The sequence below is a fragment of the Camponotus floridanus genome, unplaced genomic scaffold (assembly GCF_003227725.1).
Source record: "Camponotus floridanus strain SB8 unplaced genomic scaffold, Cflo_v7.5 scaffold28, whole genome shotgun sequence".
NCBI lineage: Eukaryota > Metazoa > Arthropoda > Insecta > Hymenoptera > Formicidae > Camponotus > Camponotus floridanus.
In genome coordinates, this window is record NW_020229414.1 from 2,640,213 (window position 1) to 2,662,134 (window position 21,922).

Below are 21,922 nucleotides of genomic sequence, written 5' to 3' on the forward strand. Positions count from 1 at the left end.
TCGTTGCAGCGTAATTTGAACATGTGTTATAAATATTTGTTGTTATATTGCAGCAATATTGCCGCAATATAACGATGGTGGTCTGTACTTATTGGGAAGCGAGCATACGGCCGCTTTTTTCCCTTCGTAAAATCGAAGTAGAGTCGGGGTCACTCGGACGTACTTGAAGTTGCATCATCCAAGTTTCCAACTTTTAAGAACGAATTGGCAACCATCGATGGCCACCTTCTCTCTGTTCATAATTGGAGTTTTCGTTGCAGCGTAATTTGAACATGTGTTATAAATATTTGTTGTTATATTGCAGCAATATTGCCGCAATATAACAATAATGGTACTGTACTTATTAGGAAACGAGCATGCGAAGATCGAGCTTTTGCCATCATTGGCGAATGCAAATAACCCTTTCTTCCTTTTCCGCATCAAGGATTGCATTTGTAGCTCGAGAAGGAATTGTGGGATTTTTTTGGAAGGTTGTACGAAAGTTTGGAAATGTTGCAGACGACGTTGGCGGAATTTCTGCATCGCGAAGTAATCACAAAGTTATTTCGCGTTGCGTGCGAGAGATAAGGACAGTTATAAAACGATAAGTCACGATACTTCTCTCTCCTTCCCTTCGAGGAAAGTCGTCTTCGTTGGACGATCGCTCCTGGAATTCGACGCGACGAGACGCCTCGTATGCGAGTGCAATTCAATGTGAATGAGGATTAATTTAAATCGACGTCGAAGAAATCAACGCCTCCATATGTCGGACCAGGCGACAGCTGTGACGTCATTTAATCGTGCTTCCCCGAATATGTTTGTCATGTATGAATCGTAGAACGAGAAGAATAATCAGTGAGAATCGCTCGGATATTTTTTTTTTCCGCGAGTTATATTCGGTCTTGATATAATCGGGAAAATTTCATCGACGACGACAAGCTAACCGATTGCGATTTCGTACATATTTTTGCGTCGTTTTGTGCAAAGTGACAAAAAAGTCTCAATCTAAAATAGTTGAAAAATGTAAAAAAAAATGGGAAAATCTAAAATATGGGCGTGTCATCGCTTTCGGGAGATTCAACGTCCTCCGCATGCTTGATTATTGATCGCAATTCATCGACTTTATTTCGCGGTATCGTACGCAACACACGATATGGAATATTAAAACGAGTAATACCACACCAGCGAACTATCTTATTTCACGCTTCCGGCAAATTTTGAGTTTCGCGTTTCGCTTCGATCGTGTTGGCTTTTTTATCGCCTCCGTCGACATCATTAGTATGATTCAAAATGACTTTTGAGATCGCGCGATAGAGTGTGAAAGACCCGTTATGGCTGGATTTACCGTACTCTCCATTTTTTTCCAAAGCTTCGAGGTAGTTGTATCTCTCGTTCTGAAAATATGGGAAGTTTAATGTACCTGGAAAAAAGGATGAGAAAAATTTTATCGCGAAGGAATGTTGTCTCGCAGGTATTTATTGTTCGCTGTAGGCAACGCATCCCTGGCGCAGATAAGGCCTTCCTCGAAATAAACGAAAAATCGTCATGCGCGCGTCAGAGATAAGCGTTTATCCGACGCGCATATTTCTCTCGATCTCGTTGCTGTAATAAGGTAAGACGGGACGAATTATCTGGAAACAAAGGTCCGGTCACGAGAAAGTTTGATTTCTCAAATTTATATAACTCGAGAAGATCTCTGTCGTCGTCGAAAAATTGCTTTTTAAAAACAGCTGATCGAACGCAAAGAAGCCTTGTTTTATTATTTATTGTATTCAAAGCTTCGCCTTCTTATAAACATTATGATCAAAGAGCATCAAAAATTATGTGAAATATTTTTATTTAAAATTATTTTTATTTTAATTTGAAATTTACAAGTATCCTTTTTGCACCGATTAATTTTCCAGTAATTATAATTTTTCAAAGGCGATAAGAATATCACTTTATTATTTTATATATCGATAAAACTTTTTAATTTTAATTTAAGATTTACAAATATCTCTTTGCACCGATTCATTTTCTAGTATATTATAATTTTTTAATTTTCTAGTATAATTTTTTAATCTTCTAGTATATTATAATTTTTTAAAAGTGATAAGAATATCACTTTATTATTTTATATATCGATGAAACTTTTTAATTTTAATTTAAGATTTACAAATATCTTTTTGCACCGATTCATTTTCTAGTATATTATATTTTTTTAATTTTCTAGTATAATTTCTTAATCTTCTAGTATATTATAATTTTTTAAAAGTGATAAGAATATTACTTTATTATTTTATATGTCGATGAAACTTTTTAATTTTAATTTAAGATTTACAAATCTTTTTGCACCGATTCATTTTCTGGTATATTATAATTTTTAAATTTTCTAGTATAATTTCTTAATCTTCTAGTATATTATAATTTTTTTAAAAGTGATAAGAATATCACTTTATTATTTTATATAACATATCGATAAAATTTTAATCGAGAGCGAAATTTTCGGCGATGCATCTCGCCTCTCGTAGCTTCCTCTCTGCTCGTTTATGTCTTAATGCGCGGGTGGGTCCCTGCCAAGTAATTAAGCCCGTAATTGCGACAAATAACGTACACGGTAATTACATGCCCTGGTCGCCCGTCTTTGTCGCGATTCGCAAGGAGATCCAGTACAGGCGATCCGAAACAGGTGCGATCTTATAAGGCCAACGCGTCGGGTCTTCGACGACTTCGTTTTTCGGTCGCCTCCTTCGCGAGTGTCGCGAGATTCTTTCTCTCTCTCTCTCTCTTGAAAAATTCACCTGGCCATAATTGGCGGTTTTACGCCTGCTCGGGAATCGAAAAAATACACTGGCCTTCGCGTGTATTTTTGTTTATTTAGCTCTCTTATTTTTATTCATTTTTCCCTCTTTCTCCCGCCGACAGTCAATGCGGTTGTCCGTACGTGAAGGTGACACTTATTCCTGCTCTCCGAGTTTAGAAACTGCATAATTTATGGAGTTTGAGTTTCGCAGAACCGCCGACATTAAATTTGAGAGTTTCAAATGTGAAACACTTGGATTATAAATCTGCATAGTTGTTTGCGAATTAAATCCGACCGCGATCGAAATAAACACGCGATAATTAAATTTCCTACGATGCATCTCTTTTTTCTGTGATTTCTACAGAATATTTGAAATTTTGTCATGTCACACATGTGACTATCCTGCTATTTTTTTTGCAATGTTCCGCTTTATATCGTTTCTTATTTCAATTAAACATTTTTTTTATCTTGTCAAGTGTCGAGATGATGAGGCATTTTGTTTGACTTGTATCGCATAGTTTAATGTACGTTAAATTCTAATGGTTCATTTTCTCGTTTTTTGATAAGTATCTCCGAGTTTACTTGTCATATATTCGATTTAATAAATAACGCGGCTAATCATTCCAGACATTAAATGTTTTACTCCTTTCTGCTCGAATGATCAACAATATCGTCTCTTGCTGCGAGAGCGTTGAATGAATCATAGGCCACCGCACGATTCCGCGTATCTGACACCAGTATTTCACGAGTTTCTCTAATTATACCATTCGGTTTTATCGCGAGATCAGAATCCGCCTTAAACGTCAAGTTTTTACATAAACGTATACAACTGTCAAATTTCGTCCTCGATAAATCGCAAAACAAAATGAACAAACGTCCGTCGAAAGAGTGCATACACGGTGTCCTGGAAGTATCGTTGGAAAAAAAAAAAACGTTATTTTTATGCACGAGACGAGATCCTTCAAAATTCCTATCGTTATCTCTCGAGGAACGTCATCTCCAGAAAACTGGGAGCATTTTTTCTCTCTCTCTCTCTCCTTTTTTTTTTCTCTCGATAGAGCCAGTCGACCCGGCTGAGAGAGGCAACAACTGGCAAGAGTCATACGGGCTGGGAATTTGCCGGTTCGTGCGTGTCCCCCCTTCCTCTCTCGCCCTCCCTCTCCCCCCTCCGGGTACCGGCCTCTGCTTCGCCTTCGGGTCTTTGTGTTGGTGCGCGCTGATGTCAACGCCTGTTGGGTCGCCGTGCCCGACGCCGGTTTTATTTAATCACGCTGCCGGCAGGCCTGTTGCTAGGCACCCTTCTCTCCTCATCGCCCCCCCGCCCCGCGCGCGGGGCCCTCCGCGCGACGTGCCCCGCCCCTGTCTGCGCCACCCCACCAGAGCCGCCTCAGTGCGGCCTCACAACGTCCGCTATCTCCCCCTCCCCCCTCCTCCTCCGGCTCCGAGCTCCCTCCCTCCCTCTCTTTCTCTCTCTCTCGCTCTCTCTCTCTTTCTCTTTTGATCATCGGGCGTCTGCGAACCTCTCTCTCTCTCCCGACACGTACGCGCTTCTCTCTTTTTCTCGTCGGTCCACCTTTCGCGTCTCATTGTCTTTCTTTCCTTCCCTTATCTCGCGTCCTCCGCCTGCTCCTCTCCCCCCCTCCGCCCTCTCTCGTCGCCGTGGCTGCTCCCCTTTTTCTTTCCTCTCCCTTGTTCGGTCCGAGCACTTTCTTCCTTCGCAGTTTGTGCAGCCCGGAGGAGTCGTCGTGTCCTGGCGGGTTAGTCGCGAAAAGCAGTCGTCAACGTGCGAAGCGACGTCGCCGAGATCCTTCCTCTCTCGCCCGCTCGCTCGTAAAACACTCGAGGCCGTAGACCCGCCGAATCTCTCCGCTCCACGTCTGCCTCGCGATAAGGCTTGCGTGATTAGGATAAAGAGCGATATACACTGTGCGTCGACGGGAGACTATTTTTAATACGGTACCGGATACACACGGTACAGGATCGAGTTTCGTGCCTTGGTGGTTTTCTTCGTGATCGAATCGCGGGCGCTCTCGCGCGAGTGTCTCACACTTGGATTATACGAGGAGTGCGAGCCTAATCGAGTAGCATTTAAACATCGTTTTACGTGTGTGTATTTCCATCGCATGCGAGTTCACACGTGGCTGGTAACATCCCCCGATCCTAAGGTAGGTAACAGAGAAAAATAGGGTACAGAGAAAAATATCATTCTACTGCCAAGAAAAGCGATTACTCGGTTCATTTTTCTTTTTTTTAAGTAATAGTATTCTTCAACAAAGAATATATTCTTGATAATAGTCTTAAAATATACTCGTCACAAGTGTTGGAAAATCTCATTATCATGTACTCGAAAGAAGAATTTATTTTCTCTTCAAGAATATTGTAAAGTTGTATCAAAGAAAAATCAAACTTACTTTACGTCAACTCTTGTAGTAAGCAAACCAAATTTTTGTTTTAATTTAATATTCTTGACTAAAATATTGTATTTACTTAAAATTCAGAATATATTTAAATAAATTTAATGCTTGTGGTGAACTTATGATATATTTGCGGATGTACAAGCTTATGATATACTTAAAATAAATAATATTCACTTGAATACAGTATACATTTTTCTCTGTGTAGGTAGGTAGGTAGATGAATAGATGTACAAGTACGAGCGATACGTTTGACTTTCACGCCCATTCTTGCTGTGCAATTTTCTTGGAATTTGATGAAAGATTCGCGACAGACCGGTAACTTTAAGTCCCAAAACTCGTCTCGATTTTTGCTCTTACATTAACAAAAGACTAACATAAATTTTTCTTTATTAAAATAATTTTAAATAACAAAGTTGACGCACCAATTTTTCGTATAAATGTGTAATTTTCAATTAACGCAATTATATCCTTAATCTCCGATGGAAATAAGGGTGGCAGAATCTATTTATCCATCAACAGCTGTTTGCAGGAAACGTAAAGTTGTCACGATTTCGAGATTAGGGAGGAAACGCGGTGCGTTTAATCTCTGAAAATCTACCAGATCGCGTAGACTGAGCGAGAGACACACTCACGCGACTTAATTAATGCCGTCGATCACCTTATCGAGGATCTTGCGCGACCCTTCGGCGCCGCCGTGATTACCTCCGCGACTGTTTAAATCGCGAGGACCGTACGTGTGTCGGGCGATAAGCAATGCATTTCTGTCTGACCCAAGTTGCACTTGCAGGTCTTGAAGCCCCAAGTTCCTCGGTCTGCTCGTAATTCTCTCAGGAATGCACGCTTCGACTGGAATTTCCGGCTCTTCTCCGTCGCCATCTGACCGATCTCGATCATACTCGTGTTGTAAAGACATTTCTCGAAAATGTAGATTTTTTTATGGGAGTTTGAATTGTCGATTGATTTTAAATATTAAATATTTTTTTAATATTTTTAAATATTAAATATTTTCGATTATTTATAAAACATTGTGCACGGACTCGAAATTGAGTCTACAGGATGATAGACTAAACATCGTACTCTCTAAAAGTGAATCAGTGTATTATCACTGAAAAACAGTAAATAGTCACTGATGACAGCAGTTATAAATATTGTAAATCAGTGATATTTTATTGAAAGAATCAGTTAATAATTTTGACTGTTTCAATCAGTAATATTTCTCAATATCAGTCATATTTCTTTCGTTCTTGTCAGTAATATTAAACTACAATTCATCTCTTTATCTATTTCATGTAAAATTAAAAATTTTATTTATATTGACTAAATATTTATTATATTAAAAATTTTATTTTATTTATATTACATGCGTATTGAATTTGTTATTTTAAATAGATAACGAACAAATAATTTTCATCAAGTCGCCAGACATTTATTTGTCCGAAGCCTCTCTATTGAGATTGTATCAGAAATTAAACCGAAATAATACTTCTAATTTTAAATGTCGCTCTTTGCAAGCTTTATATAATTCTTATGACTAAAATTAAATACGATTTTATTTTAACTGATCATAATTAGTGAGATATAAGATAAAATAACAAAAAAATAAGCGTTTTCACTGAAGATCAGTAAAATACTCACTGATTCTCAGTGAAATCTTATTTTATCGTTTAAATTAGTGATATTTTCACTTTTAGAGAGTACGTGTTACTTAAATTGTGATCTAGTATTTAAAAAATTGAAATACTTATATTTACAGAATACAAAAGAAGGCCTTTATAAAAACGCACGACTGTCAATTTATTCTGACACTTTGGGGCGGATTTGGAATTTTCCAGCTCGTGATGAAATATCATTTTTTCGTATCGAAATAATTGAATATACAGTGTCCCAGTTATCTTCCGTCATCTTTCAAAGACAGATTCCTGAGATCATTTGAAGACGATTTTTCCTCAGCAAAAATATCAATAAAGGCCATCATTATTTGCATGTTCCCGATTTTTGTCATATATCTTTGCAATTAAGTCTTAAATTAAAACTCAACTAAAGTAAACTCTATTTAAAATTAATCAAAGAATGTGCTTTTGTTAATATTTTATTTCTACAAAGCTTAGTTTACGAAAAAACCCTTATTTCCAATCACTTATAATTCGAAAATTATTAGTGCCTCGACATTTTCGTTGAGGAAAAATCGTCTTCAGATGATCCCAGGGATCTGTCTTTGAAAGATAACTGGGACACCCTGTAGATAGAAATATCGAGTTTCGAACTGGCACATCGGTATCTTCGGGGGAGGTCGCGCAATCGCGGAAGTCGACCGCGAAGTCGCGAACGGAAACGGGCCCATCTAATTGGAATGTCGTCGCGCTACCTCTCCGCAGGAATGTCGCTGGGCTGCGCTAAAAGCGCATTGAGCTGCGCTGCACGGATTCCTGCGCTAACGCGTCATCCTCGAGAAGCGCGCAAGTCGAGACTAGAGAGTGTAAATTAAGATAAAAGTTAAGATTCTCTCTACCTTTTAGCACTTTGAAAGGCTCCCCGTTAATTCTGCGAAGATCCTGAAGAGCTCTAGCGCGGCTTCCATCTTTTCCAAGAGAGTAAATAAGAATCGTAGACTGTAAAAATGCAGAAGAGATGCGTCAAATAAATGTAGAGACGAAATTCCACAAATTATGCGTTTTCCAAGTTTCTAGTAGAAAAACGTGAATGCAATCGAGCGAAATCGCCGCAAAAAAATCATCCTTCTTTTTATAGGCAAAGGGGAAAAATAATCGGGACACGTTGCTAAAAATAATACAGAAGAAAGATTTGCATCATCAATACCTACATTTCGGCATCGATTTTTCACGAGGAAGACATTTCTCACAACGAGACAAATTTTTTCAAGTCGAAGAAAAGATAAATAACTCCTTATCTGTTGCAAATAAATCGCGAAAAAAAAAGAAAGAAAGAAAAATGAAATCAATCGCTTTTAAACACCGAGAGCGACGACGGAGAGGGGGAGATTTCGACAGAGTGGACGAAACGAAAGAAAGAGGATTTCTAAATCTCCCTCCCCCGCTTCTCCCCCTCCCATCGAGCCGGTTTGGCGTAGACGTCCTTGAAATTGGCGAGATCGGAGAACAATCGGCCATAGGCCGTGCGGTTCACTGGCGCCGCGACCGTATTCTCTTCACCGTCGCCGCCTCTCTCGCTCCCCCCTCCCCCCCGTCCCTGCCCGTCCGCCCTCCCTTCCTCCCGTCACCCATCATGGAGCGGAGACGGCATGGTTCGTTTAGGGAACCCCCCTACCATCGCCGTCGTCCATCTGTGGATCTCGTTCGAGGCCTCCTCCGCGCTACCGATGCGTCGGGCCTTGCCTGTCAAGGGCAGTTTAGTTCAGTGTCGGGTAAAACGGGGGTCAGGCACGTAGACGAAAAGTTTCAAGGGCAGACGAAAGGAGAGGAGAGGATCCCACTGTCTCTCTTCCTTCTCTATCTCTCCCTCTTGCTGTACGTACTGTTTTGCTGTCGCGTAGATCCCCGGCTGGTCTTGTCTGCGGTTTGGGCCGATAGGAGACGCGATCAGGGGGACCTTATGTCGCGGAATCCACTTGCGAGTTCTCTCCCGGCTCGATCAGCTGGAAGCTTCGGGCCGCTATTATCGCAGGTTTCACCTAGCGTTGGGATTTCCGATTTGTTTCGAGGAACTTTGAGGTAGGTCCTGTGAGAGGCCCGTGGGAGAAATTTGAGAAATTTTAATTTTTAATTTTAATTTGTGGATTTTTTAATTATTTAAAAAGTTTCAAATTTAACACATTAATAAATTGATAAAGAATTAGCCTCTGTTATGTATTTGAACAACATTATATACGAGGAAAGAGCGATTAAGAGCCAGCGCGGATGGTAATAAAATTGTTAAAGATTAATAATTCGCGAAAATTAAAACGCGCACAAAGCATATGCATATAATTTACTTGGTGCATTAACCAAGATATAGATTCTCATTTTTGAGAATTCTATAAAATTCTTTACTCCTCTGAAGAGATGTAGGCGAGAAAAATATCGGGGCGAAGTCGCTGAATCGGGAAAATTAATATTTTAAATTTAAAGTTTTTTTCTTAAATTTAAATTTAAATTTTTTAATTTTGCAAGCGAAAGACTCGGGTGCTATTCCCGATATTTTTCTTGTCTACATCTCTTCAGGAGGGTAAAGAGGGGTTTATTAGAATTCTCAAAAATGAGAATCTATATGTATCTATCTATATCTCTTGGTAAATGCACCAAATAAAAAATATATATATATACAGGGTGTCCCAGTTATCTTCCGTCATCTTTCAAAGACAGATTCCTGGGATCATCTGAAGACGATTTTTCCTCAACGAAAATGTCGAGATACTAATAATTTTCGAATTATAAGTAATTGGAAATAAGGAGTTTTTCGTAAACTAAGCTTTGTAGAGATAAAATATTAACAAAACCACATTCTTTGATTAATTATAAATAGAATTTACTTTAGTTGAGTTTTAATTTAAGACTTAATTGCAAAGATATATGATGACAAAAATTGGGAACATGCAAAAAATGATGGCCTTCATTGACATTTTCGCTGAGGAAAAATCGTTTCCAAATGATCCCAGGAATCTGTCTTTGAAAGATGACGGAAGATAACTGGGACACCCTGTATATATACCCTGTGCACGTTTAAAAAAAATTTTCGCTAACAATTAATCTTTAAGAAAATTTACGCGTTGGCTCTCAATCGCTCATTTCTTGAGTATCGTGTTGTTAATAAATACATAAAGAGCCGAATTCTTTATCAATTTATTAAACAATTTTAATTAAAAGAAGATTTAATTTTTAAATATATCGGATACAAATTTTATATCCTTTATTGCTCTTTGAGGTATTTTTCTAAAAGTCTCCGTACATTCCTTGGTGTATTATTCCATTATTTCCGGTGCGTGTGTGATCTTCAAGTGTTGTATAAAAATCGAATGAATGTCAAGGATTAGTAATTTCACATTAGTAGTCCAGAGATGATGGAGAGGGAGATTAAAGAAGCCCGATTCCGCTCATATCGCGAAATCGCGAACGTGACACGACGGATCCAGACTCCGGGTATTTCGCTATCTTTCGTGATTTTTGAAGAATATCGCTTGTTCTCGCGATGTTAGTGCTTCGTAAGTGGACGACTTGTTTTTCACCGTAAACTTAATTTCCCGGGAATGCGAGAGCGATAAGCTCTTAAGCGGTGTCGCTTGATTAAAATTTAATTCGATTTTCCTCTATCGCGTTCCCAGTGATATCTCGACCTCCTCGCGTTTTACCGATGATAAATTCAGGTGGAAGCGAGCTTAGTAAATGATAAAAATCATTATACAGGAACGTCGCGTCGTATTCCCTTCAATTATTAATTTAATGCGAGTATCTCTAAAAGCGAGACCCCAATAATCTTGGGTTATTAATTTTTTATTAGAATGACGCGATAACTTGACACGTCGCAAAATTGTAGAAAAATCTCGAGATTCGATTATGATAATTGAATAATTTTGCGCAAAGACTTCGCGGCGTTTAACACAATTTAACGTGACGTTAATCTGAGCGTTAAAGCGATTAAGGATGACACGTATTTAGAGTCATCGGACAAGCTTTCATTCGCGCGAGACTAGGTATATTATATCCAGACGCGTCGTTTATTAAAGCTTGGTCCTTTTTTTCCCCCAAAGACTTTTTTCCTCGAGCGACCATTTTGTACACGTGCCACGTCAGATGCATATTCTCGTCGGGAGCCGCTGCTCTCGGTGATGTCGGACATTAATGAAGCGCAAACGCGCGATATCGCGATCCCTTTCGTGGCGATTTGCATGGAAATAAGCGAACAATATGATATGCAGTCTTCCGTTTTTCTCCTTTTCTCTTTTTAATCTCTATACAAATTATTCGCGCTCGAAATTCCCGCTATTAAAAAATAAGTATTTAATAATATATAATATTTTATTTTAATTTTCGTTATTATTAATTTATGTTTTTCTAAATTTTTTTTAAGCTTTAATTAATATATCTTTTAAGCTTTAATTAATATATTTGAATATATTTTATTAATAATATTTTATTTATTTTATTAATAATATTTTATTTATTTTATTAATAATATTTTATTTATTTTATTAATAATAAATGCGATTATTCTTTCTTGACACGACGGAATCTTGATGACGAAAGTTTGATCTCTTGGGAGATATTGAGGGGATCTCGAGGAGTCTGGAGCAGGGGAAATTGCACCGGAAACTTTGCAAGAATCTGTCTTTAGCGAAGCGAATCAACCATATCAAGCATATCAATTCTCGAATTGACTCAAGTTTGGCGACTCTGTTTTCGGGACATCCTTGCCTCGGGCGAACCGCAGCTTCGAAATCATTGTCTGAACTTGACTCTTGCGATCCCCTTGAGCGGTCTTCGACGAGTTTTGCGAAGATTCCGGGAGAGGGGAACGCATATGTGAGGAGGGAGCCGAGAGGGGTCGGTTATTTTTAGATGTCCGCCGGCTCTTTTTCTCCGTTTCTTCTTTTCTTCTCCTACCGTTTCCGAAAATACATTTACGGCTGGCAATGCGCGCCTATCGAAATTTTGCGAAAGAAATATCGCGAATAGCTGCGGGAAAAATGTGACGTCTCGAGATATCGCGTCCTGAATAAATTATTAAAAATTCCACGCGTATTTTATGCCGTGTTAAATTGTAAGTTTAATAAAAGGGAAACGAGAACGAGATATATCTATGTAATGCATTTGATTTGTACGCGCGTGTGATTAAAACTAGCCCCCGTATTCTGCTCAGGATTCTGCAATCTCTCGTAATCTAACGAGGAAATTATCGTCGAAATCTCTACAAAAAAAATGCATCTAATAAATTCCATTCGTGCGTACACAATATTATTCGTAAACACGTTATATCGCGATTATATATACCGTTTAACTGCAATGAGGGAAAAATTATCTTGAAATAAAAAAATTTTAGTTAACTCAAGAAAGCTATTTATTCGGTGGGTACTAATCACGTATTTACATGTATTCAAAACGTCTGCTTATTTAAGATAAGTATTTATTTACATATGCTTAAAAAATATAATTTTTAATTAAATATTTTTATTTTTATTTTACAAAATATTTATTAAAATGCATTTTTTATTCCGAAAAATTTTTTAATTTAAAAAAATAATATATTTAATTTAATAAATTATAGTATATATTTTACGAAAATTGCATTTAAATATAAAAAAATCTATAAATGAAACAAAGATACTCGATATAACATGCATATTTAATATTAAAATTAAATGCTTTTGTTTAAATGAAATAAACAATTCCTTCCATTTAGAGCAAAAATTTCAAGAGAACAAATTTATTTGATTTAAAAAAATTTTTCTCTCAGTGTGCGCGTTTTATATAACTTTAATAAGCTCGTCCAACGTGATTTCATCCGCGGATCTTATCGCGAGAGTTTCCCCCGCGGTTTTCCCCCCGGAAATTGGATAGATGTATTTACGATAGATATATTTACGCTGCTATCGCTAAATGTTCGTCAGAAATCTTACGAACGAGCGTTTATCAGGACGAGTGGATTTACGGAAATCTGATTAACCCACTTTCGTAGCGATTGATATCGACGTATCGAGGGAAATGAATCACTCGCCCCCTTCGGCGATGCGTTTTCTAAATTGGCTTGTAAATCGCCGCAAAACCGCACGGGATACGTTTGCGAAAAAGCGGGCTCGTTTTCGCGAAACGACTCGCTTACATTCGGCCCAATCTACGACGACTCGTCCGTATTGTGTATTCGAGAGCTCGGGGAATAAATTACATGTTAATCGTCCGCTTCACAAGTACCACTTAACAGTTGCAGCAATTGCATTTAACCGCGTTGCAACTGCGCTTAAACGCCAATTGACGCTTAAACTATCGATGTTTCGATGCGTGCGGCGATTGTTAAAATTTACGAGCTCTCACGGCGTGTCGTTATCGCTCGATCGTTTTCCATCAGCTCGATCAGCGAAAGGGAGGGGGGGGGGGATATTTTATACACACCCGGGAGAAATTTAAACGCGCTTGGGAGTGCATCGTTAAATTGGAGTGCATTGATTTTCATTATACGCGTATCGCGTACGTTTATACGTCGTGTCGGGCGCGAAATTATCCTCGTTGTCGGATATTTTTCCTCCTCGATCTTCTCCATCGCGATAATCGAATCGAACGAACCGGAGAAATAGCGCACTGAGAAAAAAAATCTGGTTGCATTAATTAGAATTTTGGTAGATTCGACCAGTATGTCTGTTGAAAAATGGACGAACCAGAATTCTTGTAGGAATTAACGCGTTCATTGTTTCGTATATACGCAACAATTTATAATCTTCTTAGAAAAATTTAATAATTTTAAACTTCAACAATATTATCGTATTATTTTAATATTATTGTCACATCAAGAATATATAATTATTTAATTCTACTTTAAGTAAATTATCATTTTTTATTTAAAAATGTTATTTTCTACACTGAGAAAAAAATCTGGTTGCATTAATTAGAATTCTGGTAGATTCAACCAATATGTCTGTTGGAAAATGGACGAATCAGAACTCTTGTAGGAATTAACGCGTTCATTGTTACGTATATACGCAACAATTTATAATCTTCTTAGAAGAATTTAATAATTTTAAATTTCAACAATATTATCGTCTTATTTTAATATTGTAATTGTCACATCAAGAATATATAATTATTTAATTCTACTTTAAGAAAATTATAATTTTTGATTTAAAAATGTTATTTTCTACACTGAGAAAAAAATCTGGTTGCATTAATTAGATTTCTGGTAGATTCAACCAGTATGTCTGTTGGAAAATGGAGGAACTAGAATTCTTGTAAGAATTACCAGATGAATCTGATTAATTTCTTCCTGTTCAATTTACCAAATTTTCCGGTTAATAATATTAAACTGCCCAACACCAAGTCGTCTAAAATTTTTTCCATCTAATCTCAAAAGTCTGTTTAATATTCTGAATTCCAACAAGATTATTGGATAAATTCAATCCAGATTATTGAATAAATTATTTTAAATTCAGTTTTGTTAGAAATTAAACTGATAAACAGTGCACTGAGAAAAAAATTTGGTTGCATTAATTAGAATTCTGGTAGATTCAACCAGTATGTCTGTTGGAAAATGGACGAACCAGAATTCTTGTAGGAATTACCAGATGAATCTGATTAATTTCTTCCTATTCAATTTACCAAATTTTCTGGTTAATAATACTAAACTCGTCAGCACCAAGTCGTCTAAAATTTGTTCCATCTAATCTCAAAAGTCTGTTTAATATTCTGAATTCCAACAAGATTATTGGATAAATTCAATCCAGATTATTGAATAAATTATTTTAAATTCAGTTTGTTAGAAATTAAACTGATAAACAGTGATGCAAGAAGAGGCTGCAGCTCAAACACAATCAGAGAGCTAGCGTCCTCTTTCTGGCACTACTCCTCGTAAGAGAAAAAAAATATACTTTGGATTTAATGTTAATACTAGTTCTTTACATACATTTCATGGCAAATATTGAATCCGAATTAAGTTAAGAAGCAAGCAAAGAAATTAATGTAACAAGAAATTTTATAGATCCAGAAAATACTAATCAAATCCTTATAGTAAAATCTATCAAACGTTCTAGTTATAAAAAAACCGAGTCTTATCATGACAACTAGAAATTCTTATTTGATTTAACCAAAATGCCTTCAATCATATACGTCTTGTTGATACAATCAAATTTTTCTCAGTGCGCGAACCATAAACCTCGCTGGTTTTCGAGTCCACCATCGTGTTTCTACCACGTTCTTCTCTACCAGCCCGCATTGCGGTGACCTAAAAATAAGAAGGCGATACCGCATACTCTCGAGGCCGGTTGATTTCCTGCCAATTTCACACACACGCCCTGCGTCTCTTCCCGAGGGAACAATGGCTGTTGCCCGGCGCGAATCATCGTATTCGAAATCATCGTTCCAATCTAGATTTTGACAAGTAAATACCGACGACAAAATCTCTATTCTTCGCAGAGAAGCTACATCGATGCTCGGCGAATTCGTAATCTCTTGTAAAACGCAACATAAAGGAGGGAGATTAATCGAAGAAATTCCACAAAGTATTTTTGCAACGCGACGTTTCAGCGAATCGAGTTAACTCGTATCGATTCGACGAAGGCGTCGATGAATCGTCCGCATCCGGATGGCCATTTCCGCTCGATTCTCCGAATCGCCCATGGATGCTCTCTTCAGACAAGCATCTTTACTATCATTAATATCCGCGCAGCCTCTCATCAGCTGTCATCTTGGACGGAACCATCCGTCAAGATGGGCGTCGTTGTTGTATCTTGCAAATGCGAGAGGTGGTCGCGCGATCTCTTCCTCGACGGAATCTTGACTCATCTATCGCGCTCGCAGGAAGTTTCTTAATGGCCGTTACTGGCGGCCACGCTCGTCCCACCTTCGCGCTGGCCCCGCCATCGCGACTTCCGCCTTCGAGGAACGAACGTGCCAATGCATTTTTCATCGCGATCCCTATAGAGCTGCTATTTCTATACATGGGAGCGTCGATAAATTCTTAGACGGCTCGCTGAAAGTCCGAGGTGCAACGGACTCGATTGCAATTTATTCCGACTCGTCGTCGACAGGAAAGAAACCCACTTTTCGTGTATTAATAGTATATCTGTTCGCAAGATTAATATTTTTATATTTCTACGAGATACACGGAAATATTTCTTGAATTTAGAATTTTTTTTATTAGAAATATACAAAAAGAATAATATTTTTATACTCTCGTGAACTACACTAAGACATTTCTTGCGAATTTAGAATTTTTCTTATCAAAAATATACAAAAAAAATAATATTTTTATATTCTTATGAGCCATACTTAGACATTTCTTGTGATTTTAGAACTTTTTTAATCAGAAATATACAAAAAAAATAATATTTTTATATTCTTATGAGCTATACTAAGATATTTTTTGTGAATTCAGAATTTTGTTATCAGACATATACAAAAAAAAATTTTTTTTATATTCTTATGAGCTACACTAAGACATTTCTTGTGAATTTAGAATTTTTAAAATCAGAAATATACAAAAAAAATAATATTTTTATATTTTTATATTTATGAGCCACACTAAAACGTTTCTTGTGGATTTAGAATTTTTTAAACCAGAAATATACAAAAATAATATTTTTATATTCTTATGAGCTACACTAAAATATTTCTTGTGAATTTAGAATTTTTTAATGAAAAATATACAAAAAAAAATAATATTATATTCTTACAAGCTCCACTAACACATTTCTTGTGGATTTAGAATTTTTTTAATCAGAAAGACAAAAAGAAATAATATTGTTATATTCTTATGAGCAACATTAACATATTTCTTGTAAATTTAGAATTTTTTTATCAGGAATATACAAAAAAAAATATTTTTGAATTCATTATTGAATTCATATTCTGTATATTTATTATGATTAGCGAAATTATAGTGTTGCTTATTGGAGAAGGGATATTTTAGACGCTTCTCTATCCTGTTTTAAGAGCGTGCTTATTTTACTAAAGCGTCATCAAGAAGGTAATTTACTTCAGCGAGGAACGGTAATAATAATTACGCTACATTAAAAGATCTAAATTTTTTTTTACATAATCTTTCTTCTTAATCACGATGGCTCGAAGCAAGTTATGATTGCCTCAATCCTCATGCAAATAAAATCGTCGCACGCGAAAAAGAAGAAGAAAACTCGAGATCGATTACGATCGATTATCGACTTTCGACGCTCTCGTCGACGATTAATAAGTGTGTAAATATCTAGTTGATAACGGTACACGGTAATTATACGATAAGGACTTCCCTTGGCGTGACTGGTCGCCAGTGATAATTTAATGACGGCCAAGGACGACGGTGGAAGGAAACAACATCGATGAAGGCTCCTCTTGGGTCGATTCGATAGTTATGGTGATTCGGCACTGGATGGTACGGGTGGTAATCGCAAAGTTGGCCAAGCACAACTTTATTCGCGTCTTTATTTATTCAACGAAGCCGCTTAGAAAGGTGAAGGTGGAGTGTATAATGACAGCGACGTATGACTCGAGTCTATCGCTAAATTAACAGTTAAATATTAAAAGTAATTCCATTGATTCGCGCATGTACGTACATCGGAGTGAAGAAAGAGAAATCGCAACGAGAGAGACGCACAATATCATCCTGTGAATCACGTGAGTGGCGCACAAGGTTAATACACTGAGGGAAAAAATTATCTTGAAATAAAAAGATTTTAGTTAATTCAAGAAAGCTATTTATTCGATGGGTACTAATTACGTATTTATTTGCATTCAAAAACGTCCGTTTGCTTAAGTTAAGTATTTATTTACATATGTTTAAAAAAATTATATGCTTAAAAAATATAATTTTTAATTAAATATTTTTATTTTAATTTTACAAATTTATTTTACAATATTTATTAAAATGCTTTATTTTTTATTCCCAAAAATTTTTAATTTTTTAATTTTAAAAAATGATATATTTAATTTAATAAATTATAGTATAAATTTGACGAAAATAGTATTTCAATATAAAAGATATATAAATGAAAATAATGAAAATACTTGATATAACATGCATGTTTAATTAAAATTAAATGCTTTTGCTTAAATGAAATAAACAATTCCTTCCATTTAGCGCAAAAGAGTTTCAAGAAAACAAATTTGTTTGATTGAAAAAAATTTTTCCCTCAGTGTATAACACGTAATGATCGAGAAATGTTAAAGGGCAGCGCCCGGATGTCATCGCGTTCGATGACAGTTCACGCTTCCCCCGAATTATCGCTGTGCGAATCATTTATTGAACGTTTCGATGGGACGGAAAAACGAGAGGAAGATGTTTATTCGAGATAATTCCGCATTATTTATGAGTACGTGAATAATTCTAATGACTAACGGTATCGCTTTCATGAATCATAAAAGATTATTCATCACGAGAATGACTGTCTTTTTTTCTTCGTTAAACGCGAGGCAATGTCAGCGACACGAAGAGCGAGTACAATTGCAAAAGACAGCTTTTTTTTTGCGAAGAAATCGGCAATTTCCTCCCTCCCCCTCTCTGTCCCCCCCTCCTCTTCCCACAGTAGCACGAGCACTATTCGGTCCGCGAGATGCTCTGATATGTGTCTGCGTCAGGTGATCTCGCGGAAATTGCGTTTCTCATTTTTCATCATCTCTGCTCCGACGCGTATTCGCGTTCACGAATACGACGTTTTATGTCATTTTAGCCTACGTATATTCAGGAAACGTACATCACGTCGTTTGAAATTAAAATAGACGAGGATAGACATTAATAGCAGTAGATAATAGTCGACGGTTAGTCGTATTTAATCGCATTCAATCGCAGTGGACATTGAAAATTGTCTGTGTCAATGTCTGCGTTATCAATCGCACGTGCGTGCGTGTGTGTATGAATCTTTAAAAGAGATTGCTATTTAGATACCAAGATGCGCACACGTCAACCGCTTGCTTTTCTTCTCGCTTTGTGCTTGCATTCCTGACAGTTGACAGATTTTATTTGCATTCTGATGCCTGCATATTTAGCAAATTGCAGTGAATTTATATTTAATTCAAATTGAAATATGCAGAATGTTTCTTAATAAGTCGAAAAATTTTGCGAGATGATTCTTTGTCGAAAATTAAGGAGGGTTTTTCATATAAACGTATACTCCTAGATCCCTCCCTGTGGAGTTACACTCCTCCAAAAATGGAGGTAAAAATGGAGGTAAAAATTAGGATTTTATTTTTTTCTCAAATTTGGAACAAGTTAAAGAAATGAAATTTGGTGGACATTTTCCACTAGTAAAAAGGTTATTTATTAATATTTTTTTCAGCCTCCCGTATTGTTATAAGGGGATGAAACTAGCAACCTCTATTCAACTTTTTATTAAAACTTTTTAATGAGCCGGAATATGATTATCTAAAAATATGCATTAAAAAGTTTGATTTATTTAGAAACTTTTTTATTTCTTTTATTTTTTTCATAAAATCAGTAGCTTTCAAGAAAAGAAATAAAATACGTTATCGTGCATGGCACGATGCTAAATAACATAGGTTTCGAATTATGAGAAGTTAAATTTTAAAATAAAAATAAAATTAAAGTAAATGTTGGGAAAATTGGAACAAAAACAAAATTATAATGAAAACCTAAAAACCTAATTTTTACTCCCATTTTTGAAGGAGTGTAACTCCAGAAGCAGAGCTGTAGAAGTATATGTTTATATGAAAAACCCTCCTTAATTTTCACAAAGAATCATCTCCTAAAATTTTTCGCACTTATTAAGAAACACTTTATATATATAAGTAATTAAACTATGCATTTATTATCCTATTTTCATTCAATATTTATTTTTAAAAAATTTTAATAAAGTTTCTTATTATTTTCATTCAATATTTATTTTAAAAAATTTTAATAAAGTTTCTTATTATTTTCATTCAATATTTATTTAAAAAAATTTTAATAAAGTTTCTTATATACTCAGGGAAAAATTTTTTTAAATCAAATAAATTCGTTTTCTTGAAACTTTTGCTTTAAATGAAAGGAATTGTTTATTTCATTTAAGCAAAAGCATTTAATTTTAATATTATAAATATGCATGTTATATCAAGTACATTATTTTCATTTATATATTTTTTTATATTTAAATACTATTTTCGTCAAATATATACTATAATTTATTAAATTAAATATATTATTTTTTTAAATTAAAAAATTTTTCGGAATAAAAAATGCATTTTAATAAATATTTTGTAAAATTAAAATAAAAATATTTAATTCAAAATTAAATTTTTTTAAGCATATATATTTTTAAACATATGTAATATGTTTTAAACATATGTAAATAAATACTTAACTTAAGCAAACAGACGTTTTGAATACAAGTAAATACGTGATTAGTACCCACCGAAATAAATAGCTTTCTTGAGTTAATTAAAATCTTTTTATTTCAAGATAACTTTTTCCTCAGTGTACATAGGGAAAGAAAAGAATTGGGATTATATCGGTGCGTTTGATACATCTCTCTGGGAAGCTCTATCTCTATTTCATGGACGAATTTTATGTCGCTCGATAGCGCGTCTCTCTTTCTCTCTCTCTTTCTCTCTCTCTTGCAACGTCAGTGATGTAATACACAGATGTTTCTATGTCACAGCGTTGTAAATGTGGCGCCATTGGCGCAGTCTCCCAGAGTATTAAATTTCCAGCTGCGCCTCTCTTACGTAAAGCCCACGTGCTCGGATCCTTTTTTTCTCTATCTCTTTTTTTTCTGCACCAGCGGTTTATTTATTGTGTCACACATGCGTTATCGTTAACCGAAATACGTCCGTATCTAGGAGGAAGTTTGGCCGCGAGGTACGCGATAAATATCGCGCGACATCGAACTAGCATGTCGCGAAAAAAGCATTCGTTTCGATCATTATAAATATAAAATACATATATATGTATTTATACGAGAGACGCCGCGATGATATCGATAAATGCGGAAAATTGCCATGGAAATTAACGTCGCCGTATTTCACGCTCTCTGCCCGACATAATAATGCACAAATTGCCTCGTGATTTTTTTGTTATTTGGAATTACTTTGCGAAAAAGTACAAAGAAGACATAGCGATTAATCGGAAATAATGGATCATAAGAAGATGATTTAGATTTTTTCCATTTTTTTCAAGCTATTTTTTTGAAAAAAAAAAAAAAAGATATTGATATAAGAATTACCATCGTTCGTTTCTAGTATCTAATACAAGTCGAGTACTTATTAAACATGATGATACTTTGTGACGTTAATATTTTCAGCGCGATGATCCCGAGCAATTATGCACATGCGCTTTCCCGATTTCCAACACGAATTTATGAATTTCACGTTTTTTGCAAAAGATGAATCATCATTTAGCGTGTAATTTGTGCGAATCATGCTAGTGACGCTGGCGCGAGTGAAATTTGCACTTTGAACAGATAACGCGACGATAAGGCTTGACAAATGTTGGCGTTATAGTCTATATTTAAAATAACAGAGTTAATTAGAAGCCCCAAATTATTGTCACACGAGATTTATATACGTCGCCGATAAATCTGAAGTTATCTCGATATTCTATCTTACATTTATATTTTTTCGTGAGAGAAAAAATGGTAACGTGGACATAAAATCAAGTAATAACGTGAACGATCGATCACAGAAAAAACAGAACACTCTTGTTTTGAAAATATATTTAGTCTTAACATGGAAATCTTGAAATGAGATTATATCGCGTTAATTTAAGAAAAATATAATTGCTTGAATAATTGCTTACTTGAATGAGGCCATTTTATATAATTCAATCGAGAAAAATATATTCTCATGATTTAAGATTGAATTTTCTTGAATGGAAAAGAAACAATGTTGGATAGAAAATAATATTTTTAAATCAAAAAGATTATAATTTTCTTAAAGTAGAATTAAATAATTATTATTCTTGAGGTGACAATTACAATATTAAAATAAGACGATAATATTGTTGAAATTTAAAATTATTAAATATTCTTTTAAGATTCTAAATTGTTGCGTATATACGAAACAATGAAAGCGTTAGTTTAATTATATAAGTTTTGATTTGACACTTATTTTTTTTCTGTGTATAAGCTCACGGAAAAAAAGGACATTCTTGTTTTGAAAATATATTTAGT